Raw genomic sequence first — 26,906 nt, forward strand, 5'->3', positions numbered from 1 at the left:
ACTTCCGCCGAGAAATCGACCATTTCATGCACGGCATGGTGGGAAAACAATTCTGAAATTAGAACTTCTTAGTGAGGCTGCGGTGGCGAGTATTCCTGTATGCCTCGGTGGCGCAGTGGGCTGCGCGTGTCATTATCTTAAGGGCGTACGTTCTATCCTCAACTCAGCCATCTCATTTTCTCTCCACGACGGTGAAAGGCACAGCATAGCTTTTGCGAGGTAAGGCCGTATTTGCCGTTTATTACCACCTAGGCTACTTTGCGTCAACGTGTGTTTGTTTCCAGTTATTACTAATTACAGTTTTGCTAGTTGCACTCGAGACTGAAAGCGATGTTTGCCTAGTATGACTTGCGCGCTTTGGGAGTGAGTAAGCGGGATCGTGGTGGCGGACAGAGTTCAGCGTTGGCGCCAGATTCGGCCCTAAAGTTGCGTGGAGGAGAAGTATTTCTGGACGCATACACACGTAGTGGATCGTTGAGGTATGTCCGGTATGGTTTAGTGGCTAGGATACCTGGCTTTCACCCAGGAGGCCCGGGTTCGATTCCCGGTACCTGAACGTGAATTTTCGGGGCTGAGATGAGAAAACTTCTCACGGCCGTTTTTCGTCTTCGTGGAGCTGCTGCTCTGGGTTCCAGGTATAAGGTGAGAGAAAGTCAAGAAAAAGAGATACATCCTCACGTTAATGGCGGGGCCGTTTTGAAGGGAGAGGAGACGGTTTTGCGGTTTTGGACTGCTGATGCGACAGTGTTGCATTGCCCGTTAGCTCAGTGGGCTATAGCGTCGTGCTAGTAACGCGTAGGTCATGGGTTCCATCCCTCCACGGGCCATTCCATTTTCTCCCCTAATAGGAAATGCTGTCTCCTGCGAGACTCTGCCAGGCAGATTCTAAATGATGTGCACATCCAGCTAGAAGTCTGAACGTTTCGCTAAGGGGTTGCCAACGGCCAGCTCACTTTCGATTAATGAAGTTAAGCAGACGTTTGCGTGGTTAGTGAGTGGATGGGTGATCGTCCGGGAACTGTGCGTGCTATTGGACCCTTTCATTTCAACCCCCCCCCCCTCCTCCTCTTGTGCTACAGTGTTGACGTGCTATGATGCCTCCCTAAGCAATTTAAATTACGTTAACGAACATATGATCCAAAATTTAACTAGGCTGTTTGCAAAAAGAGCGCAAGGAAAGTGCAAGAACGACTTTGGCAATAACAGAACCGTACGAATCAACAGATAATTTCTCAAATGTGTAGATAACACTGTGGCGAAGCAGTGAGATTTCCGAAATTTGTAAATGAAAGTTTAGCTTTTCGTATTGAAAAGGAAAAGTACTCTTGATTACCTTATTTCTCGCAGCCGATTGTCGTACTTCTCCTGTCATATCGGCCCCACCGCCGAGCGGCAGCGAGCGGCAGTCGAGCAAAGTCGGGCCAAGTCGACACACGATGAAGTGAAATCAATCCACTTAGCTGGAACGAGGCAGGAGACGAGGAGATACTACCTGTGCCGCGACACGTGGCAATTTCGAGGATCGAATGGTCTTGAACACATACTATTGCGCTACGCAAAAATGACAAATCCTCCTGCGGTCGCCAGGAATCGAACCCGGATTAACTGCTTGGGAAGAAACCATGCTGACCGTTACACCACCACCGCATTGCGCTGCATTCTTCCTGTGTCGCGGTGCGTTGCCGCCCCTGCTGCCACCAGAGGCTCAAGCGACCCTGCTGCAGGCCCTCTGCCCTCCAGCACATCGGAACGCGGTGCCACGTTGCTTCCAGGGCGATGCACTGTAACTAGACGCAGCATTGACTTCCGCCGAGAAATCGACCATTTCATGCACGGCATGGTGGGAAAACAATTCTGAAATTAGAACTTCTTAGTGAGGCTGCGGTGGCGAGTATTCCTGTATGCCTCGGTGGCGCAGTGGGCTGCGCGTGTCATTATCTTAAGGGCGTACGTTCTATCCTCAACTCAGCCATCTCATTTTCTCTCCACGACGGTGAAAGGCACAGCATAGCTTTTGCGAGGTAAGGCCGTATTTGCCGTTTATTACCACCTAGGCTACTTTGCGTCAACGTGTGTTTGTTTCCAGTTATTACTAATTACAGTTTTGCTAGTTGCACTCGAGACTGAAAGCGATGTTTGCCTAGTATGACTTGCGCGCTTTGGGAGTGAGTAAGCGGGATCGTGGTGGCGGACAGAGTTCAGCGTTGGCGCCAGATTCGGCCCTAAAGTTGCGTGGAGGAGAAGTATTTCTGGACGCATACACACGTAGTGGATCGTTGAGGTATGTCCGGTATGGTTTAGTGGCTAGGATACCTGGCTTTCACCCAGGAGGCCCGGGTTCGATTCCCGGTACCTGAACGTGAATTTTCGGGGCTGAGATGAGAAAACTTCTCACGGCCGTTTTTCGTCTTCGTGGAGCTGCTGCTCTGGGTTCCAGGTATAAGGTGAGAGAAAGTCAAGAAAAAGAGATACATCCTCACGTTAATGGCGGGGCCGTTTTGAAGGGAGAGGAGACGGTTTTGCGGTTTTGGACTGCTGATGCGACAGTGTTGCATTGCCCGTTAGCTCAGTGGGCTATAGCGTCGTGCTAGTAACGCGTAGGTCATGGGTTCCATCCCTCCACGGGCCATTCCATTTTCTCCCCTAATAGGAAATGCTGTCTCCTGCGAGACTCTGCCAGGCAGATTCTAAATGATGTGCACATCCAGCTAGAAGTCTGAACGTTTCGCTAAGGGGTTGCCAACGGCCAGCTCACTTTCGATTAATGAAGTTAAGCAGACGTTTGCGTGGTTAGTGAGTGGATGGGTGATCGTCCGGGAACTGTGCGTGCTATTGGACCCTTTCATTTCAACCCCCCCCCCCTCCTCCTCTTGTGCTACAGTGTTGACGTGCTATGATGCCTCCCTAAGCAATTTAAATTACGTTAACGAACATATGATCCAAAATTTAACTAGGCTGTTTGCAAAAAGAGCGCAAGGAAAGTGCAAGAACGACTTTGGCAATAACAGAACCGTACGAATCAACAGATAATTTCTCAAATGTGTAGATAACACTGTGGCGAAGCAGTGAGATTTCCGAAATTTGTAAATGAAAGTTTAGCTTTTCGTATTGAAAAGGAAAAGTACTCTTGATTACCTTATTTCTCGCAGCCGATTGTCGTACTTCTCCTGTCATATCGGCCCCACCGCCGAGCGGCAGCGAGCGGCAGTCGAGCAAAGTCGGGCCAAGTCGACACACGATGAAGTGAAATCAATCCACTTAGCTGGAACGAGGCAGGAGACGAGGAGATACTACCTGTGCCGCGACACGTGGCAATTTCGAGGATCGAATGGTCTTGAACACATACTATTGCGCTACGCAAAAATGACAAATCCTCCTGCGGTCGCCAGGAATCGAACCCGGATTAACTGCTTGGGAAGAAACCATGCTGACCGTTACACCACCACCGCATTGCGCTGCATTCTTCCTGTGTCGCGGTGCGTTGCCGCCCCTGCTGCCACCAGAGGCTCAAGCGACCCTGCTGCAGGCCCTCTGCCCTCCAGCACATCGGAACGCGGTGCCACGTTGCTTCCAGGGCGATGCACTGTAACTAGACGCAGCATTGACTTCCGCCGAGAAATCGACCATTTCATGCACGGCATGGTGGGAAAACAATTCTGAAATTAGAACTTCTTAGTGAGGCTGCGGTGGCGAGTATTCCTGTATGCCTCGGTGGCGCAGTGGGCTGCGCGTGTCATTATCTTAAGGGCGTACGTTCTATCCTCAACTCAGCCATCTCATTTTCTCTCCACGACGGTGAAAGGCACAGCATAGCTTTTGCGAGGTAAGGCCGTATTTGCCGTTTATTACCACCTAGGCTACTTTGCGTCAACGTGTGTTTGTTTCCAGTTATTACTAATTACAGTTTTGCTAGTTGCACTCGAGACTGAAAGCGATGTTTGCCTAGTATGACTTGCGCGCTTTGGGAGTGAGTAAGCGGGATCGTGGTGGCGGACAGAGTTCAGCGTTGGCGCCAGATTCGGCCCTAAAGTTGCGTGGAGGAGAAGTATTTCTGGACGCATACACACGTAGTGGATCGTTGAGGTATGTCCGGTATGGTTTAGTGGCTAGGATACCTGGCTTTCACCCAGGAGGCCCGGGTTCGATTCCCGGTACCTGAACGTGAATTTTCGGGGCTGAGATGAGAAAACTTCTCACGGCCGTTTTTCGTCTTCGTGGAGCTGCTGCTCTGGGTTCCAGGTATAAGGTGAGAGAAAGTCAAGAAAAAGAGATACATCCTCACGTTAATGGCGGGGCCGTTTTGAAGGGAGAGGAGACGGTTTTGCGGTTTTGGACTGCTGATGCGACAGTGTTGCATTGCCCGTTAGCTCAGTGGGCTATAGCGTCGTGCTAGTAACGCGTAGGTCATGGGTTCCATCCCTCCACGGGCCATTCCATTTTCTCCCCTAATAGGAAATGCTGTCTCCTGCGAGACTCTGCCAGGCAGATTCTAAATGATGTGCACATCCAGCTAGAAGTCTGAACGTTTCGCTAAGGGGTTGCCAACGGCCAGCTCACTTTCGATTAATGAAGTTAAGCAGACGTTTGCGTGGTTAGTGAGTGGATGGGTGATCGTCCGGGAACTGTGCGTGCTATTGGACCCTTTCATTTCAACCCCCCCCCCCTCCTCCTCTTGTGCTACAGTGTTGACGTGCTATGATGCCTCCCTAAGCAATTTAAATTACGTTAACGAACATATGATCCAAAATTTAACTAGGCTGTTTGCAAAAAGAGCGCAAGGAAAGTGCAAGAACGACTTTGGCAATAACAGAACCGTACGAATCAACAGATAATTTCTCAAATGTGTAGATAACACTGTGGCGAAGCAGTGAGATTTCCGAAATTTGTAAATGAAAGTTTAGCTTTTCGTATTGAAAAGGAAAAGTACTCTTGATTACCTTATTTCTCGCAGCCGATTGTCGTACTTCTCCTGTCATATCGGCCCCACCGCCGAGCGGCAGCGAGCGGCAGTCGAGCAAAGTCGGGCCAAGTCGACACACGATGAAGTGAAATCAATCCACTTAGCTGGAACGAGGCAGGAGACGAGGAGATACTACCTGTGCCGCGACACGTGGCAATTTCGAGGATCGAATGGTCTTGAACACATACTATTGCGCTACGCAAAAATGACAAATCCTCCTGCGGTCGCCAGGAATCGAACCCGGATTAACTGCTTGGGAAGAAACCATGCTGACCGTTACACCACCACCGCATTGCGCTGCATTCTTCCTGTGTCGCGGTGCGTTGCCGCCCCTGCTGCCACCAGAGGCTCAAGCGACCCTGCTGCAGGCCCTCTGCCCTCCAGCACATCGGAACGCGGTGCCACGTTGCTTCCAGGGCGATGCACTGTAACTAGACGCAGCATTGACTTCCGCCGAGAAATCGACCATTTCATGCACGGCATGGTGGGAAAACAATTCTGAAATTAGAACTTCTTAGTGAGGCTGCGGTGGCGAGTATTCCTGTATGCCTCGGTGGCGCAGTGGGCTGCGCGTGTCATTATCTTAAGGGCGTACGTTCTATCCTCAACTCAGCCATCTCATTTTCTCTCCACGACGGTGAAAGGCACAGCATAGCTTTTGCGAGGTAAGGCCGTATTTGCCGTTTATTACCACCTAGGCTACTTTGCGTCAACGTGTGTTTGTTTCCAGTTATTACTAATTACAGTTTTGCTAGTTGCACTCGAGACTGAAAGCGATGTTTGCCTAGTATGACTTGCGCGCTTTGGGAGTGAGTAAGCGGGATCGTGGTGGCGGACAGAGTTCAGCGTTGGCGCCAGATTCGGCCCTAAAGTTGCGTGGAGGAGAAGTATTTCTGGACGCATACACACGTAGTGGATCGTTGAGGTATGTCCGGTATGGTTTAGTGGCTAGGATACCTGGCTTTCACCCAGGAGGCCCGGGTTCGATTCCCGGTACCTGAACGTGAATTTTCGGGGCTGAGATGAGAAAACTTCTCACGGCCGTTTTTCGTCTTCGTGGAGCTGCTGCTCTGGGTTCCAGGTATAAGGTGAGAGAAAGTCAAGAAAAAGAGATACATCCTCACGTTAATGGCGGGGCCGTTTTGAAGGGAGAGGAGACGGTTTTGCGGTTTTGGACTGCTGATGCGACAGTGTTGCATTGCCCGTTAGCTCAGTGGGCTATAGCGTCGTGCTAGTAACGCGTAGGTCATGGGTTCCATCCCTCCACGGGCCATTCCATTTTCTCCCCTAATAGGAAATGCTGTCTCCTGCGAGACTCTGCCAGGCAGATTCTAAATGATGTGCACATCCAGCTAGAAGTCTGAACGTTTCGCTAAGGGGTTGCCAACGGCCAGCTCACTTTCGATTAATGAAGTTAAGCAGACGTTTGCGTGGTTAGTGAGTGGATGGGTGATCGTCCGGGAACTGTGCGTGCTATTGGACCCTTTCATTTCAACCCCCCCCCCCCCTCCTCCTCTTGTGCTACAGTGTTGACGTGCTATGATGCCTCCCTAAGCAATTTAAATTACGTTAACGAACATATGATCCAAAATTTAACTAGGCTGTTTGCAAAAAGAGCGCAAGGAATGTGCAAGAACGACTTTGGCAATAACAGAACCGTACGAATCAACAGATAATTTCTCAAATGTGTAGATAACACTGTGGCGAAGCAGTGAGATTTCCGAAATTTGTAAATGAAAGTTTAGCTTTTCGTATTGAAAAGGAAAAGTACTCTTGATTACCTTATTTCTCGCAGCCGATTGTCGTACTTCTCCTGTCATATCGGCCCCACCGCCGAGCGGCAGCGAGCGGCAGTCGAGCAAAGTCGGGCCAAGTCGACACACGATGAAGTGAAATCAATCCACTTAGCTGGAACGAGGCAGGAGACGAGGAGATACTACCTGTGCCGCGACACGTGGCAATTTCGAGGATCGAATGGTCTTGAACACATACTATTGCGCTACGCAAAAATTACAAATCCTCCTGCGGTCGCCAGGAATCGAACCCGGATTAACTGCTTGGGAAGAAACCATGCTGACCGTTACACCACCACCGCATTGCGCTGCATTCTTCCTGTGTCGCGGTGCGTTGCCGCCCCTGCTGCCACCAGAGGCTCAAGCGACCCTGCTGCAGGCCCTCTGCCCTCCAGCACATCGGAACGCGGTGCCACGTTGCTTCCAGGGCGATGCACTGTAACTAGACGCAGCATTGACTTCCGCCGAGAAATCGACCATTTCATGCACGGCATGGTGGGAAAACAATTCTGAAATTAGAACTTCTTAGTGAGGCTGCGGTGGCGAGTATTCCTGTATGCCTCGGTGGCGCAGTGGGCTGCGCGTGTCATTATCTTAAGGGCGTACGTTCTATCCTCAACTCAGCCATCTCATTTTCTCTCCACGACGGTGAAAGGCACAGCATAGCTTTTGCGAGGTAAGGCCGTATTTGCCGTTTATTACCACCTAGGCTACTTTGCGTCAACGTGTGTTTGTTTCCAGTTATTACTAATTACAGTTTTGCTAGTTGCACTCGAGACTGAAAGCGATGTTTGCCTAGTATGACTTGCGCGCTTTGGGAGTGAGTAAGCGGGATCGTGGTGGCGGACAGAGTTCAGCGTTGGCGCCAGATTCGGCCCTAAAGTTGCGTGGAGGAGAAGTATTTCTGGACGCATACACACGTAGTGGATCGTTGAGGTATGTCCGGTATGGTTTAGTGGCTAGGATACCTGGCTTTCACCCAGGAGGCCCGGGTTCGATTCCCGGTACCTGAACGTGAATTTTCGGGGCTGAGATGAGAAAACTTCTCACGGCCGTTTTTCGTCTTCGTGGAGCTGCTGCTCTGGGTTCCAGGTATAAGGTGAGAGAAAGTCAAGAAAAAGAGATACATCCTCACGTTAATGGCGGGGCCGTTTTGAAGGGAGAGGAGACGGTTTTGCGGTTTTGGACTGCTGATGCGACAGTGTTGCATTGCCCGTTAGCTCAGTGGGCTATAGCGTCGTGCTAGTAACGCGTAGGTCATGGGTTCCATCCCTCCACGGGCCATTCCATTTTCTCCCCTAATAGGAAATGCTGTCTCCTGCGAGACTCTGCCAGGCAGATTCTAAATGATGTGCACATCCAGCTAGAAGTCTGAACGTTTCGCTAAGGGGTTGCCAACGGCCAGCTCACTTTCGATTAATGAAGTTAAGCAGACGTTTGCGTGGTTAGTGAGTGGATGGGTGATCGTCCGGGAACTGTGCGTGCTATTGGACCCTTTCATTTCAACCCCCCCCCCCTCCTCCTCTTGTGCTACAGTGTTGACGTGCTATGATGCCTCCCTAAGCAATTTAAATTACGTTAACGAACATATGATCCAAAATTTAACTAGGCTGTTTGCAAAAAGAGCGCAAGGAATGTGCAAGAACGACTTTGGCAATAACAGAACCGTACGAATCAACAGATAATTTCTCAAATGTGTAGATAACACTGCGGCGAAGCAGTGAGATTTCCGAAATTTGTAAATGAAAGTTTAGCTTTTCGTATTGAAAAGGAAAAGTACTCTTGATTACCTTATTTCTCGCAGCCGATTGTCGTACTTCTCCTGTCATATCGGCCCCACCGCCGAGCGGCAGCGAGCGGCAGTCGAGCAAAGTCGGGCCAAGTCGACACACGATGAAGTGAAATCAATCCACTTAGCTGGAACGAGGCAGGAGACGAGGAGATACTACCTGTGCCGCGACACGTGGCAATTTCGAGGATCGAATGGTCTTGAACACATACTATTGCGCTACGCAAAAATGACAAATCCTCCTGCGGTCGCCAGGAATCGAACCCGGATTAACTGCTTGGGAAGAAACCATGCTGACCGTTACACCACCACCGCATTGCGCTGCATTCTTCCTGTGTCGCGGTGCGTTGCCGCCCCTGCTGCCACCAGAGGCTCAAGCGACCCTGCTGCAGGCCCTCTGCCCTCCAGCACATCGGAACGCGGTGCCACGTTGCTTCCAGGGCGATGCACTGTAACTAGACGCAGCATTGACTTCCGCCGAGAAATCGACCATTTCATGCACGGCATGGTGGGAAAACAATTCTGAAATTAGAACTTCTTAGTGAGGCTGCGGTGGCGAGTATTCCTGTATGCCTCGGTGGCGCAGTGGGCTGCGCGTGTCATTATCTTAAGGGCGTACGTTCTATCCTCAACTCAGCCATCTCATTTTCTCTCCACGACGGTGAAAGGCACAGCATAGCTTTTGCGAGGTAAGGCCGTATTTGCCGTTTATTACCACCTAGGCTACTTTGCGTCAACGTGTGTTTGTTTCCAGTTATTACTAATTACAGTTTTGCTAGTTGCACTCGAGACTGAAAGCGATGTTTGCCTAGTATGACTTGCGCGCTTTGGGAGTGAGTAAGCGGGATCGTGGTGGCGGACAGAGTTCAGCGTTGGCGCCACATTCGGCCCTAAAGTTGCGTGGAGGAGAAGTATTTCTGGACGCATACACACGTAGTGGATCGTTGAGGTATGTCCGGTATGGTTTAGTGGCTAGGATACCTGGCTTTCACCCAGGAGGCCCGGGTTCGATTCCCGGTACCTGAACGTGAATTTTCGGGGCTGAGATGAGAAAACTTCTCACGGCCGTTTTTCGTCTTCGTGGAGCTGCTGCTCTGGGTTCCAGGTATAAGGTGAGAGAAAGTCAAGAAAAAGAGATACATCCTCACGTTAATGGCGGGGCCGTTTTGAAGGGAGAGGAGACGGTTTTGCGGTTTTGGACTGCTGATGCGACAGTGTTGCATTGCCCGTTAGCTCAGTGGGCTATAGCGTCGTGCTAGTAACGCGTAGGTCATGGGTTCCATCCCTCCACGGGCCATTCCATTTTCTCCCCTAATAGGAAATGCTGTCTCCTGCGAGACTCTGCCAGGCAGATTCTAAATGATGTGCACATCCAGCTAGAAGTCTGAACGTTTCGCTAAGGGGTTGCCAACGGCCAGCTCACTTTCGATTAATGAAGTTAAGCAGACGTTTGCGTGGTTAGTGAGTGGATGGGTGATCGTCCGGGAACTGTGCGTGCTATTGGACCCTTTCATTTCAACCCCCCCCCCCTCCTCCTCTTGTGCTACAGTGTTGACGTGCTATGATGCCTCCCTAAGCAATTTAAATTACGTTAACGAACATATGATCCAAAATTTAACTAGGCTGTTTGCAAAAAGAGCGCAAGGAATGTGCAAGAACGACTTTGGCAATAACAGAACCGTACGAATCAACAGATAATTTCTCAAATGTGTAGATAACACTGTGGCGAAGCAGTGAGATTTCCGAAATTTGTAAATGAAAGTTTAGCTTTTCGTATTGAAAAGGAAAAGTACTCTTGATTACCTTATTTCTCGCAGCCGATTGTCGTACTTCTCCTGTCATATCGGCCCCACCGCCGAGCGGCAGCGAGCGGCAGTCGAGCAAAGTCGGGCCAAGTCGACACACGATGAAGTGAAATCAATCCACTTAGCTGGAACGAGGCAGGAGACGAGGAGATACTACCTGTGCCGCGACACGTGGCAATTTCGAGGATCGAATGGTCTTGAACACATACTATTGCGCTACGCAAAAATGACAAATCCTCCTGCGGTCGCCAGGAATCGAACCCGGATTAACTGCTTGGGAAGAAACCATGCTGACCGTTACACCACCACCGCATTGCGCTGCATTCTTCCTGTGTCGCGGTGCGTTGCCGCCCCTGCTGCCACCAGAGGCTCAAGCGACCCTGCTGCAGGCCCTCTGCCCTCCAGCACATCGGAACGCGGTGCCACGTTGCTTCAAGGGCGATGCACTGTAACTAGACGCAGCATTGACTTCCGCCGAGAAATCGACCATTTCATGCACGGCATGGTGGGAAAACAATTCTGAAATTAGAACTTCTTAGTGAGGCTGCGGTGGCGAGTATTCCTGTATGCCTCGGTGGCGCAGTGGGCTGCGCGTGTCATTATCTTAAGGGCGTACGTTCTATCCTCAACTCAGCCATCTCATTTTCTCTCCACGACGGTGAAAGGCACAGCATAGCTTTTGCGAGGTAAGGCCGTATTTGCCGTTTATTACCACCTAGGCTACTTTGCGTCAACGTGTGTTTGTTTCCAGTTATTACTAATTACAGTTTTGCTAGTTGCACTCGAGACTGAAAGCGATGTTTGCCTAGTATGACTTGCGCGCTTTGGGAGTGAGTAAGCGGGATCGTGGTGGCGGACAGAGTTCAGCGTTGGCGCCAGATTCGGCCCTAAAGTTGCGTGGAGGAGAAGTATTTCTGGACGCATACACACGTAGTGGATCGTTGAGGTATGTCCGGTATGGTTTAGTGGCTAGGATACCTGGCTTTCACCCAGGAGGCCCGGGTTCGATTCCCGGTACCTGAACGTGAATTTTCGGGGCTGAGATGAGAAAACTTCTCACGGCCGTTTTTCGTCTTCGTGGAGCTGCTGCTCTGGGTTCCAGGTATAAGGTGAGAGAAAGTCAAGAAAAAGAGATACATCCTCACGTTAATGGCGGGGCCGTTTTGAAGGGAGAGGAGACGGTTTTGCGGTTTTGGACTGCTGATGCGACAGTGTTGCATTGCCCGTTAGCTCAGTGGGCTATAGCGTCGTGCTAGTAACGCGTAGCTCATGGGTTCCATCCCTCCACGGGCCATTCCATTTTCTCCCCTAATAGGAAATGCTGTCTCCTGCGAGACTCTGCCAGGCAGATTCTAAATGATGTGCACATCCAGCTAGAAGTCTGAACGTTTCGCTAAGGGGTTGCCAACGGCCAGCTCACTTTCGATTAATGAAGTTAAGCAGACGTTTGCGTGGTTAGTGAGTGGATGGGTGATCGTCCGGGAACTGTGCGTGCTATTGGACCCTTTCATTTCAACCCCCCCCCCCCCTCCTCCTCTTGTGCTACAGTGTTGACGTGCTATGATGCCTCCCTAAGCAATTTAAATTACGTTAACGAACATATGATCCAAAATTTAACTAGGCTGTTTGCAAAAAGAGCGCAAGGAAAGTGCAAGAACGACTTTGGCAATAACAGAACCGTACGAATCAACAGATAATTTCTCAAATGTGTAGATAACACTGTGGCGAAGCAGTGAGATTTCCGAAATTTGTAAATGAAAGTTTAGCTTTTCGTATTGAAAAGGAAAAGTACTCTTGATTACCTTATTTCTCGCAGCCGATTGTCGTACTTCTCCTGTCATATCGGCCCCACCGCCGAGCGGCAGCGAGCGGCAGTCGAGCAAAGTCGGGCCAAGTCGACACACGATGAAGTGAAATCAATCCACTTAGCTGGAACGAGGCAGGAGACGAGGAGATACTACCTGTGCCGCGACACGTGGCAATTTCGAGGATCGAATGGTCTTGAACACATACTATTGCGCTACGCAAAAATGACAAATCCTCCTGCGGTCGCCAGGAATCGAACCCGGATTAACTGCTTGGGAAGAAACCATGCTGACCGTTACACCACCACCGCATTGCGCTGCATTCTTCCTGTGTCGCGGTGCGTTGCCGCCCCTGCTGCCACCAGAGGCTCAAGCGACCCTGCTGCAGGCCCTCTGCCCTCCAGCACATCGGAACGCGGTGCCACGTTGCTTCCAGGGCGATGCACTGTAACTAGACGCAGCATTGACTTCCGCCGAGAAATCGACCATTTCATGCACGGCATGGTGGGAAAACAATTCTGAAATTAGAACTTCTTAGTGAGGCTGCGGTGGCGAGTATTCCTGTATGCCTCGGTGGCGCAGTGGGCTGCGCGTGTCATTATCTTAAGGGCGTACGTTCTATCCTCAACTCAGCCATCTCATTTTCTCTCCACGACGGTGAAAGGCACAGCATAGCTTTTGCGAGGTAAGGCCGTATTTGCCGTTTATTACCACCTAGGCTACTTTGCGTCAACGTGTGTTTGTTTCCAGTTATTACTAATTACAGTTTTGCTAGTTGCACTCGAGACTGAAAGCGATGTTTGCCTAGTATGACTTGCGCGCTTTGGGAGTGAGTAAGCGGGATCGTGGTGGCGGACAGAGTTCAGCGTTGGCGCCAGATTCGGCCCTAAAGTTGCGTGGAGGAGAAGTATTTCTGGACGCATACACACGTAGTGGATCGTTGAGGTATGTCCGGTATGGTTTAGTGGCTAGGATACCTGGCTTTCACCCAGGAGGCCCGGGTTCGATTCCCGGTACCTGAACGTGAATTTTCGGGGCTGAGATGAGAAAACTTCTCACGGCCGTTTTTCGTCTTCGTGGAGCTGCTGCTCTGGGTTCCAGGTATAAGGTGAGAGAAAGTCAAGAAAAAGAGATACATCCTCACGTTAATGGCGGGGCCGTTTTGAAGGGAGAGGAGACGGTTTTGCGGTTTTGGACTGCTGATGCGACAGTGTTGCATTGCCCGTTAGCTCAGTGGGCTATAGCGTCGTGCTAGTAACGCGTAGGTCATGGGTTCCATCCCTCCACGGGCCATTCCATTTTCTCCCCTAATAGGAAATGCTGTCTCCTGCGAGACTCTGCCAGGCAGATTCTAAATGATGTGCACATCCAGCTAGAAGTCTGAACGTTTCGCTAAGGGGTTGCCAACGGCCAGCTCACTTTCGATTAATGAAGTTAAGCAGACGTTTGCGTGGTTAGTGAGTGGATGGGTGATCGTCCGGGAACTGTGCGTGCTATTGGACCCTTTCATTTCAACCCCCCCCCCCTCCTCCTCTTGTGCTACAGTGTTGACGTGCTATGATGCCTCCCTAAGCAATTTAAATTACGTTAACGAACATATGATCCAAAATTTAACTAGGCTGTTTGCAAAAAGAGCGCAAGGAATGTGCAAGAACGACTTTGGCAATAACAGAACCGTACGAATCAACAGATAATTTCTCAAATGTGTAGATAACACTGTGGCGAAGCAGTGAGATTTCCGAAATTTGTAAATGAAAGTTTAGCTTTTCGTATTGAAAAGGAAAAGTACTCTTGATTACCTTATTTCTCGCAGCCGATTGTCGTACTTCTCCTGTCATATCGGCCCCACCGCCGAGCGGCAGCGAGCGGCAGTCGAGCAAAGTCGGGCCAAGTCGACACACGATGAAGTGAAATCAATCCACTTAGCTGGAACGAGGCAGGAGACGAGGAGATACTACCTGTGCCGCGACACGTGGCAATTTCGAGGATCGAATGGTCTTGAACACATACTATTGCGCTACGCAAAAATGACAAATCCTCCTGCGGTCGCCAGGAATCGAACCCGGATTAACTGCTTGGGAAGAAACCATGCTGACCGTTACACCACCACCGCATTGCGCTGCATTCTTCCTGTGTCGCGGTGCGTTGCCGCCCCTGCTGCCACCAGAGGCTCAAGCGACCCTGCTGCAGGCCCTCTGCCCTCCAGCACATCGGAACGCGGTGCCACGTTGCTTCCAGGGCGATGCACTGTAACTAGACGCAGCATTGACTTCCGCCGAGAAATCGACCATTTCATGCACGGCATGGTGGGAAAACAATTCTGAAATTAGAACTTCTTAGTGAGGCTGCGGTGGCGAGTATTCCTGTATGCCTCGGTGGCGCAGTGGGCTGCGCGTGTCATTATCTTAAGGGCGTACGTTCTATCCTCAACTCAGCCATCTCATTTTCTCTCCACGACGGTGAAAGGCACAGCATAGCTTTTGCGAGGTAAGGCCGTATTTGCCGTTTATTACCACCTAGGCTACTTTGCGTCAACGTGTGTTTGTTTCCAGTTATTACTAATTACAGTTTTGCTAGTTGCACTCGAGACTGAAAGCGATGTTTGCCTAGTATGACTTGCGCGCTTTGGGAGTGAGTAAGCGGGATCGTGGTGGCGGACAGAGTTCAGCGTTGGCGCCAGATTCGGCCCTAAAGTTGCGTGGAGGAGAAGTATTTCTGGACGCATACACACGTAGTGGATCGTTGAGGTATGTCCGGTATGGTTTAGTGGCTAGGATACCTGGCTTTCACCCAGGAGGCCCGGGTTCGATTCCCGGTACCTGAACGTGAATTTTCGGGGCTGAGATGAGAAAACTTCTCACGGCCGTTTTTCGTCTTCGTGGAGCTGCTGCTCTGGGTTCCAGGTATAAGGTGAGAGAAAGTCAAGAAAAAGAGATACATCCTCACGTTAATGGCGGGGCCGTTTTGAAGGGAGAGGAGACGGTTTTGCGGTTTTGGACTGCTGATGCGACAGTGTTGCATTGCCCGTTAGCTCAGTGGGCTATAGCGTCGTGCTAGTAACGCGTAGGTCATGGGTTCCATCCCTCCACGGGCCATTCCATTTTCTCCCCTAATAGGAAATGCTGTCTCCTGCGAGACTCTGCCAGGCAGATTCTAAATGATGTGCACATCCAGCTAGAAGTCTGAACGTTTCGCTAAGGGGTTGCCAACGGCCAGCTCACTTTCGATTAATGAAGTTAAGCAGACGTTTGCGTGGTTAGTGAGTGGATGGGTGATCGTCCGGGAACTGTGCGTGCTATTGGACCCTTTCATTTCAACCCCCCCCCCCCCTCCTCCTCTTGTGCTACAGTGTTGACGTGCTATGATGCCTCCCTAAGCAATTTAAATTACGTTAACGAACATATGATCCAAAATTTAACTAGGCTGTTTGCAAAAAGAGCGCAAGGAAAGTGCAAGAACGACTTTGGCAATAACAGAACCGTACGAATCAACAGATAATTTCTCAAATGTGTAGATAACACTGTGGCGAAGCAGTGAGATTTCCGAAATTTGTAAATGAAAGTTTAGCTTTTCGTATTGAAAAGGAAAAGTACTCTTGATTACCTTATTTCTCGCAGCCGATTGTCGTACTTCTCCTGTCATATCGGCCCCACCGCCGAGCGGCAGCGAGCGGCAGTCGAGCAAAGTCGGGCCAAGTCGACACACGATGAAGTGAAATCAATCCACTTAGCTGGAACGAGGCAGGAGACGAGGAGATACTACCTGTGCCGCGACACGTGGCAATTTCGAGGATCGAATGGTCTTGAACACATACTATTGCGCTACGCAAAAATTACAAATCCTCCTGCGGTCGCCAGGAATCGAACCCGGATTAACTGCTTGGGAAGAAACCATGCTGACCGTTACACCACCACCGCATTGCGCTGCATTCTTCCTGTGTCGCGGTGCGTTGCCGCCCCTGCTGCCACCAGAGGCTCAAGCGACCCTGCTGCAGGCCCTCTGCCCTCCAGCACATCGGAACGCGGTGCCACGTTGCTTCCAGGGCGATGCACTGTAACTAGACGCAGCATTGACTTCCGCCGAGAAATCGACCATTTCATGCACGGCATGGTGGGAAAACAATTCTGAAATTAGAACTTCTTAGTGAGGCTGCGGTGGCGAGTATTCCTGTATGCCTCGGTGGCGCAGTGGGCTGCGCGTGTCATTATCTTAAGGGCGTACGTTCTATCCTCAACTCAGCCATCTCATTTTCTCTCCACGACGGTGAAAGGCACAGCATAGCTTTTGCGAGGTAAGGCCGTATTTGCCGTTTATTACCACCTAGGCTACTTTGCGTCAACGTGTGTTTGTTTCCAGTTATTACTAATTACAGTTTTGCTAGTTGCACTCGAGACTGAAAGCGATGTTTGCCTAGTATGACTTGCGCGCTTTGGGAGTGAGTAAGCGGGATCGTGGTGGCGGACAGAGTTCAGCGTTGGCGCCAGATTCGGCCCTAAAGTTGCGTGGAGGAGAAGTATTTCTGGACGCATACACACGTAGTGGATCGTTGAGGTATGTCCGGTATGGTTTAGTGGCTAGGATACCTGGCTTTCACCCAGGAGGCCCGGGTTCGATTCCCGGTACCTGAACGTGAATTTTCGGGGCTGAGATGAGAAAACTTCTCACGGCCGTTTTTCGTCTTCGTGGAGCTGCTGCTCTGGGTTCCAGGTATAAGGTGAGAGAAAGTCAAGAAAAAGAGATACATCCTCACGTTAATGGCGGGGCCGTTTTGAAGGGAGAGGAGACGGTTTTGCGGTTTTGGACTGCTGATGCGACAGTGTTGCATTGCCCGTTAGCTCAGTGGGCTATAGCGTCGTGCTAGTAACGCGTAGGTCATGGGTTCCATCCCTCCACGGGCCATTCCATTTTCTCCCCTAATAGGAAATGCTGTCTCCTGCGAGACTCTGCCAGGCAGATTCTAAATGATGTGCACATCCAGCTAGAAGTCTGAACGTTTCGCTAAGGGGTTGCCAACGGCCAGCTCACTTTCGATTAATGAAGTTAAGCAGACGTTTGCGTGGTTAGTGAGTGGATGGGTGATCGTCCGGGAACTGTGCGTGCTATTGGACCCTTTCATTTCAACCCCCCCCCCTCCTCCTCTTGTGCTACAGTGTTGACGTGCTATGATGCCTCCCTAAGCAATTTAAATTACGTTAACGAACATATGATCCAAAATTTAACTAGGCTGTTTGCAAAAAGAGCGCAAGGAAAGTGCAAGAACGACTTTGGCAATAACAGAACCGTACGAATCAACAGATAATTTCTCAAATGTGTAGATAACACTGTGGCGAAGCAGTGAGATTTCCGAAATTTGTAAATGAAAGTTTAGCTTTTCGTATTGAAAAGGAAAAGTACTCTTGATTACCTTATTTCTCGCAGCCGATTGTCGTACTTCTCCTGTCATATCGGCCCCACCGCCGAGCGGCAGCGAGCGGCAGTCGAGCAAAGTCGGGCCAAGTCGACACACGATGAAGTGAAATCAATCCACTTAGCTGGAACGAGGCAGGAGACGAGGAGATACTACCTGTGCCGCGACACGTGGCAATTTCGAGGATCGAATGGTCTTGAACACATACTATTGCGCTACGCAAAAATGACAAATCCTCCTGCGGTCGCCAGGAATCGAACCCGGATTAACTGCTTGGGAAGAAACCATGCTGACCGTTACACCACCACCGCATTGCGCTGCATTCTTCCTGTGTCGCGGTGCGTTGCCGCCCCTGCTGCCACCAGAGGCTCAAGCGACCCTGCTGCAGGCCCTCTGCCCTCCAGCACATCGGAACGCGGTGCCACGTTGCTTCCAGGGCGATGCACTGTAACTAGACGCAGCATTGACTTCCGCCGAGAAATCGACCATTTCATGCACGGCATGGTGGGAAAACAATTCTGAAATTAGAACTTCTTAGTGAGGCTGCGGTGGCGAGTATTCCTGTATGCCTCGGTGGCGCAGTGGGCTGCGCGTGTCATTATCTTAAGGGCGTACGTTCTATCCTCAACTCAGCCATCTCATTTTCTCTCCACGACGGTGAAAGGCACAGCATAGCTTTTGCGAGGTAAGGCCGTATTTGCCGTTTATTACCACCTAGGCTACTTTGCGTCAACGTGTGTTTGTTTCCAGTTATTACTAATTACAGTTTTGCTAGTTGCACTCGAGACTGAAAGCGATGTTTGCCTAGTATGACTTGCGCGCTTTGGGAGTGAGTAAGCGGGATCGTGGTGGCGGACAGAGTTCAGCGTTGGCGCCAGATTCGGCCCTAAAGTTGCGTGGAGGAGAAGTATTTCTGGACGCATACACACGTAGTGGATCGTTGAGGTATGTCCGGTATGGTTTAGTGGCTAGGATACCTGGCTTTCACCCAGGAGGCCCGGGTTCGATTCCCGGTACCTGAACGTGAATTTTCGGGGCTGAGATGAGAAAACTTCTCACGGCCGTTTTTCGTCTTCGTGGAGCTGCTGCTCTGGGTTCCAGGTATAAGGTGAGAGAAAGTCAAGAAAAAGAGATACATCCTCACGTTAATGGCGGGGCCGTTTTGAAGGGAGAGGAGACGGTTTTGCGGTTTTGGACTGCTGATGCGACAGTGTTGCATTGCCCGTTAGCTCAGTGGGCTATAGCGTCGTGCTAGTAACGCGTAGGTCATGGGTTCCATCCCTCCACGGGCCATTCCATTTTCTCCCCTAATAGGAAATGCTGTCTCCTGCGAGACTCTGCCAGGCAGATTCTAAATGATGTGCACATCCAGCTAGAAGTCTGAACGTTTCGCTAAGGGGTTGCCAACGGCCAGCTCACTTTCGATTAATGAAGTTAAGCAGACGTTTGCGTGGTTAGTGAGTGGATGGGTGATCGTCCGGGAACTGTGCGTGCTATTGGACCCTTTCATTTCAACCCCCCCCCCCCTCCTCCTCTTGTGCTACAGTGTTGACGTGCTATGATGCCTCCCTAAGCAATTTAAATTACGTTAACGAACATATGATCCAAAATTTAACTAGGCTGTTTGCAAAAAGAGCGCAAGGAAAGTGCAAGAACGACTTTGGCAATAACAGAACCGTACGAATCAACAGATAATTTCTCAAATGTGTAGATAACACTGTGGCGAAGCAGTGAGATTTCCGAAATTTGTAAATGAAAGTTTAGCTTTTCGTATTGAAAAGGAAAAGTACTCTTGATTACCTTATTTCTCGCAGCCGATTGTCGTACTTCTCCTGTCATATCGGCCCCACCGCCGAGCGGCAGCGAGCGGCAGTCGAGCAAAGTCGGGCCAAGTCGACACACGATGAAGTGAAATCAATCCACTTAGCTGGAACGAGGCAGGAGACGAGGAGATACTACCTGTGCCGCGACACGTGGCAATTTCGAGGATCGAATGGTCTTGAACACATACTATTGCGCTACGCAAAAATTACAAATCCTCCTGCGGTCGCCAGGAATCGAACCCGGATTAACTGCTTGGGAAGAAACCATGCTGACCGTTACACCACCACCGCATTGCGCTGCATTCTTCCTGTGTCGCGGTGCGTTGCCGCCCCTGCTGCCACCAGAGGCTCAAGCGACCCTGCTGCAGGCCCTCTGCCCTCCAGCACATCGGAACGCGGTGCCACGTTGCTTCCAGGGCGATGCACTGTAACTAGACGCAGCATTGACTTCCGCCGAGAAATCGACCATTTCATGCACGGCATGGTGGGAAAACAATTCTGAAATTAGAACTTCTTAGTGAGGCTGCGGTGGCGAGTATTCCTGTATGCCTCGGTGGCGCAGTGGGCTGCGCGTGTCATTATCTTAAGGGCGTACGTTCTATCCTCAACTCAGCCATCTCATTTTCTCTCCACGACGGTGAAAGGCACAGCATAGCTTTTGCGAGGTAAGGCCGTATTTGCCGTTTATTACCACCTAGGCTACTTTGCGTCAACGTGTGTTTGTTTCCAGTTATTACTAATTACAGTTTTGCTAGTTGCACTCGAGACTGAAAGCGATGTTTGCCTAGTATGACTTGCGCGCTTTGGGAGTGAGTAAGCGGGATCGTGGTGGCGGACAGAGTTCAGCGTTGGCGCCAGATTCGGCCCTAAAGTTGCGTGGAGGAGAAGTATTTCTGGACGCATACACACGTAGTGGATCGTTGAGGTATGTCCGGTATGGTTTAGTGGCTAGGATACCTGGCTTTCACCCAGGAGGCCCGGGTTCGATTCCCGGTACCTGAACGTGAATTTTCGGGGCTGAGATGAGAAAACTTCTCACGGCCGTTTTTCGTCTTCGTGGAGCTGCTGCTCTGGGTTCCAGGTATAAGGTGAGAGAAAGTCAAGAAAAAGAGATACATCCTCACGTTAATGGCGGGGCCGTTTTGAAGGGAGAGGAGACGGTTTTGCGGTTTTGGACTGCTGATGCGACAGTGTTGCATTGCCCGTTAGCTCAGTGGGCTATAGCGTCGTGCTAGTAACGCGTAGGTCATGGGTTCCATCCCTCCACGGGCCATTCCATTTTCTCCCCTAATAGGAAATGCTGTCTCCTGCGAGACTCTGCCAGGCAGATTCTAAATGATGTGCACATCCAGCTAGAAGTCTGAACGTTTCGCTAAGGGGTTGCCAACGGCCAGCTCACTTTCGATTAATGAAGTTAAGCAGACGTTTGCGTGGTTAGTGAGTGGATGGGTGATCGTCCGGGAACTGTGCGTGCTATTGGACCCTTTCATTTCAACCCCCCCCCCTCCTCCTCTTGTGCTACAGTGTTGACGTGCTATGATGCCTCCCTAAGCAATTTAAATTACGTTAACGAACATATGATCCAAAATTTAACTAGGCTGTTTGCAAAAAGAGCGCAAGGAAAGTGCAAGAACGACTTTGGCAATAACAGAACCGTACGAATCAACAGATAATTTCTCAAATGTGTAGATAACACTGTGGCGAAGCAGTGAGATTTCCGAAATTTGTAAATGAAAGTTTAGCTTTTCGTATTGAAAAGGAAAAGTACTCTTGATTACCTTATTTCTCGCAGCCGATTGTCGTACTTCTCCTGTCATATCGGCCCCACCGCCGAGCGGCAGCGAGCGGCAGTCGAGCAAAGTCGGGCCAAGTCGACACACGATGAAGTGAAATCAATCCACTTAGCTGGAACGAGGCAGGAGACGAGGAGATACTACCTGTGCCGCGACACGTGGCAATTTCGAGGATCGAATGGTCTTGAACACATACTATTGCGCTACGCAAAAATGACAAATCCTCCTGCGGTCGCCAGGAATCGAACCCGGATTAACTGCTTGGGAAGAAACCATGCTGACCGTTACACCACCACCGCATTGCGCTGCATTCTTCCTGTGTCGCGGTGCGTTGCCGCCCCTGCTGCCACCAGAGGCTCAAGCGACCCTGCTGCAGGCCCTCTGCCCTCCAGCACATCGGAACGCGGTGCCACGTTGCTTCCAGGGCGATGCACTGTAACTAGACGCAGCATTGACTTCCGCCGAGAAATCGACCATTTCATGCACGGCATGGTGGGAAAACAATTCTGAAATTAGAACTTCTTAGTGAGGCTGCGGTGGCGAGTATTCCTGTATGCCTCGGTGGCGCAGTGGGCTGCGCGTGTCATTATCTTAAGGGCGTACGTTCTATCCTCAACTCAGCCATCTCATTTTCTCTCCACGACGGTGAAAGGCACAGCATAGCTTTTGCGAGGTAAGGCCGTATTTGCCGTTTATTACCACCTAGGCTACTTTGCGTCAACGTGTGTTTGTTTCCAGTTATTACTAATTACAGTTTTGCTAGTTGCACTCGAGACTGAAAGCGATGTTTGCCTAGTATGACTTGCGCGCTTTGGGAGTGAGTAAGCGGGATCGTGGTGGCGGACAGAGTTCAGCGTTGGCGCCAGATTCGGCCCTAAAGTTGCGTGGAGGAGAAGTATTTCTGGACGCATACACACGTAGTGGATCGTTGAGGTATGTCCGGTATGGTTTAGTGGCTAGGATACCTGGCTTTCACCCAGGAGGCCCGGGTTCGATTCCCGGTACCTGAACGTGAATTTTCGGGGCTGAGATGAGAAAACTTCTCACGGCCGTTTTTCGTCTTCGTGGAGCTGCTGCTCTGGGTTCCAGGTATAAGGTGAGAGAAAGTCAAGAAAAAGAGATACATCCTCACGTTAATGGCGGGGCCGTTTTGAAGGGAGAGGAGACGGTTTTGCGGTTTTGGACTGCTGATGCGACAGTGTTGCATTGCCCGTTAGCTCAGTGGGCTATAGCGTCGTGCTAGTAACGCGTAGGTCATGGGTTCCATCCCTCCACGGGCCATTCCATTTTCTCCCCTAATAGGAAATGCTGTCTCCTGCGAGACTCTGCCAGGCAGATTCTAAATGATGTGCACATCCAGCTAGAAGTCTGAACGTTTCGCTAAGGGGTTGCCAACGGCCAGCTCACTTTCGATTAATGAAGTTAAGCAGACGTTTGCGTGGTTAGTGAGTGGATGGGTGATCGTCCGGGAACTGTGCGTGCTATTGGACCCTTTCATTTCAACCCCCCCCCCCTCCTCCTCTTGTGCTACAGTGTTGACGTGCTATGATGCCTCCCTAAGCAATTTAAATTACGTTAACGAACATATGATCCAAAATTTAACTAGGCTGTTTGCAAAAAGAGCGCAAGGAAAGTGCAAGAACGACTTTGGCAATAACAGAACCGTACGAATCAACAGATAATTTCTCAAATGTGTAGATAACACTGTGGCGAAGCAGTGAGATTTCCGAAATTTGTAAATGAAAGTTTAGCTTTTCGTATTGAAAAGGAAAAGTACTCTTGATTACCTTATTTCTCGCAGCCGATTGTCGTACTTCTCCTGTCATATCGGCCCCACCGCCGAGCGGCAGCGAGCGGCAGTCGAGCAAAGTCGGGCCAAGTCGACACACGATGAAGTGAAATCAATCCACTTAGCTGGAACGAGGCAGGAGACGAGGAGATACTACCTGTGCCGCGACACGTGGCAATTTCGAGGATCGAATGGTCTTGAACACATACTATTGCGCTACGCAAAAATGACAAATCCTCCTGCGGTCGCCAGGAATCGAACCCGGATTAACTGCTTGGGAAGAAACCATGCTGACCGTTACACCACCACCGCATTGCGCTGCATTCTTCCTGTGTCGCGGTGCGTTGCCGCCCCTGCTGCCACCAGAGGCTCAAGCGACCCTGCTGCAGGCCCTCTGCCCTCCAGCACATCGGAACGCGGTGCCACGTTGCTTCCAGGGCGATGCACTGTAACTAGACGCAGCATTGACTTCCGCCGAGAAATCGACCATTTCATGCACGGCATGGTGGGAAAACAATTCTGAAATTAGAACTTCTTAGTGAGGCTGCGGTGGCGAGTATTCCTGTATGCCTCGGTGGCGCAGTGGGCTGCGCGTGTCATTATCTTAAGGGCGTACGTTCTATCCTCAACTCAGCCATCTCATTTTCTCTCCACGACGGTGAAAGGCACAGCATAGCTTTTGCGAGGTAAGGCCGTATTTGCCGTTTATTACCACCTAGGCTACTTTGCGTCAACGTGTGTTTGTTTCCAGTTATTACTAATTACAGTTTTGCTAGTTGCACTCGAGACTGAAAGCGATGTTTGCCTAGTATGACTTGCGCGCTTTGGGAGTGAGTAAGCGGGATCGTGGTGGCGGACAGAGTTCAGCGTTGGCGCCAGATTCGGCCCTAAAGTTGCGTGGAGGAGAAGTATTTCTGGACGCATACACACGTAGTGGATCGTTGAGGTATGTCCGGTATGGTTTAGTGGCTAGGATACCTGGCTTTCACCCAGGAGGCCCGGGTTCGATTCCCGGTACCTGAACGTGAATTTTCGGGGCTGAGATGAGAAAACTTCTCACGGCCGTTTTTCGTCTTCGTGGAGCTGCTGCTCTGGGTTCCAGGTATAAGGTGAGAGAAAGTCAAGAAAAAGAGATACATCCTCACGTTAATGGCGGGGCCGTTTTGAAGGGAGAGGAGACGGTTTTGCGGTTTTGGACTGCTGATGCGACAGTGTTGCATTGCCCGTTAGCTCAGTGGGCTATAGCGTCGTGCTAGTAACGCGTAGGTCATGGGTTCCATCCCTCCACGGGCCATTCCATTTTCTCCCCTAATAGGAAATGCTGTCTCCTGCGAGACTCTGCCAGGCAGATTCTAAATGATGTGCACATCCAGCTAGAAGTCTGAACGTTTCGCTAAGGGGTTGCCAACGGCCAGCTCACTTTCGATTAATGAAGTTAAGCAGACGTTTGCGTTGTTAGTGAGTGGATGGGTGATCGTCCGGGAACTGTGCGTGCTATTGGACCCTTTCATTTCAACCCCCCCCCCCCCCCCTCCTCCTCTTGTGCTACAGTGTTGACGTGCTATGATGCCTCCCTAAGCAATTTAAATTACGTTAACGAACATATGATCCAAAATTTAACTAGGCTGTTTGCAAAAAGAGCGCAAGGAAAGTGCAAGAACGACTTTGGCAATAACAGAACCGTACGAATCAACAGATAATTTCTCAAATGTGTAGATAACACTGTGGCGAAGCAGTGAGATTTCCGAAATTTGTAAATGAAAGTTTAGCTTTTCGTATTGAAAAGGAAAAGTACTCTTGATTACCTTATTTCTCGCAGCCGATTGTCGTACTTCTCCTGTCATATCGGCCCCACCGCCGAGCGGCAGCGAGCGGCAGTCGAGCAAAGTCGGGCCAAGTCGACACACGATGAAGTGAAATCAATCCACTTAGCTGGAACGAGGCAGGAGACGAGGAGATACTACCTGTGCCGCGACACGTGGCAATTTCGAGGATCGAATGGTCTTGAACACATACTATTGCGCTACGCAAAAATGACAAATCCTCCTGCGGTCGCCAGGAATCGAACCCGGATTAACTGCTTGGGAAGAAACCATGCTGACCGTTACACCACCACCGCATTGCGCTGCATTCTTCCTGTGTCGCGGTGCGTTGCCGCCCCTGCTGCCACCAGAGGCTCAAGCGACCCTGCTGCAGGCCCTCTGCCCTCCAGCACATCGGAACGCGGTGCCACGTTGCTTCCAGGGCGATGCACTGTAACTAGACGCAGCATTGACTTCCGCCGAGAAATCGACCATTTCATGCACGGCATGGTGGGAAAACAATTCTGAAATTAGAACTTCTTAGTGAGGCTGCGGTGGCGAGTATTCCTGTATGCCTCGGTGGCGCAGTGGGCTGCGCGTGTCATTATCTTAAGGGCGTACGTTCTATCCTCAACTCAGCCATCTCATTTTCTCTCCACGACGGTGAAAGGCACAGCATAGCTTTTGCGAGGTAAGGCCGTATTTGCCGTTTATTACCACCTAGGCTACTTTGCGTCAACGTGTGTTTGTTTCCAGTTATTACTAATTACAGTTTTGCTAGTTGCACTCGAGACTGAAAGCGATGTTTGCCTAGTATGACTTGCGCGCTTTGGGAGTGAGTAAGCGGGATCGTGGTGGCGGACAGAGTTCAGCGTTGGCGCCAGATTCGGCCCTAAAGTTGCGTGGAGGAGAAGTATTTCTGGACGCATACACACGTAGTGGATCGTTGAGGTATGTCCGGTATGGTTTAGTGGCTAGGATACCTGGCTTTCACCCAGGAGGCCCGGGTTCGATTCCCGGTACCTGAACGTGAATTTTCGGGGCTGAGATGAGAAAACTTCTCACGGCCGTTTTTCGTCTTCGTGGAGCTGCTGCTCTGGGTTCCAGGTATAAGGTGAGAGAAAGTCAAGAAAAAGAGATACATCCTCACGTTAATGGCGGGGCCGTTTTGAAGGGAGAGGAGACGGTTTTGCGGTTTTGGACTGCTGATGCGACAGTGTTGCATTGCCCGTTAGCTCAGTGGGCTATAGCGTCGTGCTAGTAACGCGTAGGTCATGGGTTCCATCCCTCCACGGGCCATTCCATTTTCTCCCCTAATAGGAAATGCTGTCTCCTGCGAGACTCTGCCAGGCAGATTCTAAATGATGTGCACATCCAGCTAGAAGTCTGAACGTTTCGCTAAGGGGTTGCCAACGGCCAGCTCACTTTCGATTAATGAAGTTAAGCAGACGTTTGCGTGGTTAGTGAGTGGATGGGTGATCGTCCGGGAACTGTGCGTGCTATTGGACCCTTTCATTTCAACCCCCCCCCCCCCCCTCCTCCTCTTGTGCTACAGTGTTGACGTGCTATGATGCCTCCCTAAGCAATTTAAATTACGTTAACGAACATATGATCCAAAATTTAACTAGGCTGTTTGCAAAAAGAGCGCAAGGAAAGTGCAAGAACGACTTTGGCAATAACAGAACCGTACGAATCAACAGATAATTTCTCAAATGTGTAGATAACACTGTGGCGAAGCAGTGAGATTTCCGAAATTTGTAAATGAAAGTTTAGCTTTTCGTATTGAAAAGGAAAAGTACTCTTGATTACCTTATTTCTCGCAGCCGATTGTCGTACTTCTCCTGTCATATCGGCCCCACCGCCGAGCGGCAGCGAGCGGCAGTCGAGCAAAGTCGGGCCAAGTCGACACACGATGAAGTGAAATCAATCCACTTAGCTGGAACGAGGCAGGAGACGAGGAGATACTACCTGTGCCGCGACACGTGGCAATTTCGAGGATCGAATGGTCTTGAACACATACTATTGCGCTACGCAAAAATGACAAATCCTCCTGCGGTCGCCAGGAATCGAACCCGGATTAACTGCTTGGGAAGAAACCATGCTGACCGTTACACCACCACCGCATTGCGCTGCATTCTTC

At 50.5% G+C, this 26,906-nt stretch overlaps 15 non-coding genes across 15 annotated transcripts; all 15 read left to right on the top strand.

The window, feature by feature from the left end:
• The first annotated feature begins 484 nt into the window (after positions 1 to 484).
• Trnae-uuc lies at positions 485 to 556 on the top strand. Its single transcript has one exon. It is a non-coding gene; the product is annotated as a tRNA-Glu (tRNA).
• Positions 557 to 2,286: 1,730 nt separating this feature from the next.
• Trnae-uuc lies at positions 2,287 to 2,358 on the top strand. The gene has a single exon. It is a non-coding gene; the product is annotated as a tRNA-Glu (tRNA).
• Positions 2,359 to 4,088: 1,730 nt separating this feature from the next.
• On the top strand, positions 4,089 to 4,160 carry Trnae-uuc. The gene has a single exon. It is a non-coding gene; the product is annotated as a tRNA-Glu (tRNA).
• Positions 4,161 to 5,890: 1,730 nt separating this feature from the next.
• Trnae-uuc lies at positions 5,891 to 5,962 on the top strand. The gene has a single exon. It is a non-coding gene; the product is annotated as a tRNA-Glu (tRNA).
• Positions 5,963 to 7,694: 1,732 nt separating this feature from the next.
• Positions 7,695 to 7,766, top strand: Trnae-uuc. The gene has a single exon. It is a non-coding gene; the product is annotated as a tRNA-Glu (tRNA).
• A 1,730-nt stretch (positions 7,767 to 9,496) lies between these two features.
• Positions 9,497 to 9,568, top strand: Trnae-uuc. Its single transcript has one exon. It is a non-coding gene; the product is annotated as a tRNA-Glu (tRNA).
• Positions 9,569 to 11,298: 1,730 nt separating this feature from the next.
• On the top strand, positions 11,299 to 11,370 carry Trnae-uuc. The gene has a single exon. It is a non-coding gene; the product is annotated as a tRNA-Glu (tRNA).
• Positions 11,371 to 13,102: 1,732 nt separating this feature from the next.
• On the top strand, positions 13,103 to 13,174 carry Trnae-uuc. The gene has a single exon. It is a non-coding gene; the product is annotated as a tRNA-Glu (tRNA).
• A 1,730-nt stretch (positions 13,175 to 14,904) lies between these two features.
• On the top strand, positions 14,905 to 14,976 carry Trnae-uuc. Its single transcript has one exon. It is a non-coding gene; the product is annotated as a tRNA-Glu (tRNA).
• Positions 14,977 to 16,708: 1,732 nt separating this feature from the next.
• On the top strand, positions 16,709 to 16,780 carry Trnae-uuc. Its single transcript has one exon. It is a non-coding gene; the product is annotated as a tRNA-Glu (tRNA).
• Positions 16,781 to 18,509: 1,729 nt separating this feature from the next.
• Trnae-uuc lies at positions 18,510 to 18,581 on the top strand. The gene has a single exon. It is a non-coding gene; the product is annotated as a tRNA-Glu (tRNA).
• Positions 18,582 to 20,312: 1,731 nt separating this feature from the next.
• Trnae-uuc lies at positions 20,313 to 20,384 on the top strand. The gene has a single exon. It is a non-coding gene; the product is annotated as a tRNA-Glu (tRNA).
• A 1,729-nt stretch (positions 20,385 to 22,113) lies between these two features.
• Trnae-uuc lies at positions 22,114 to 22,185 on the top strand. Its single transcript has one exon. It is a non-coding gene; the product is annotated as a tRNA-Glu (tRNA).
• Positions 22,186 to 23,915: 1,730 nt separating this feature from the next.
• On the top strand, positions 23,916 to 23,987 carry Trnae-uuc. The gene has a single exon. It is a non-coding gene; the product is annotated as a tRNA-Glu (tRNA).
• Positions 23,988 to 25,722: 1,735 nt separating this feature from the next.
• Trnae-uuc lies at positions 25,723 to 25,794 on the top strand. The gene has a single exon. It is a non-coding gene; the product is annotated as a tRNA-Glu (tRNA).
• Positions 25,795 to 26,906: the final 1,112 nt, after the last annotated feature.

Source organism: Schistocerca piceifrons, chromosome 8, assembly GCF_021461385.2.
Source record: "Schistocerca piceifrons isolate TAMUIC-IGC-003096 chromosome 8, iqSchPice1.1, whole genome shotgun sequence".
Classification (NCBI taxonomy): Eukaryota; Metazoa; Arthropoda; class Insecta; order Orthoptera; family Acrididae; genus Schistocerca; species Schistocerca piceifrons.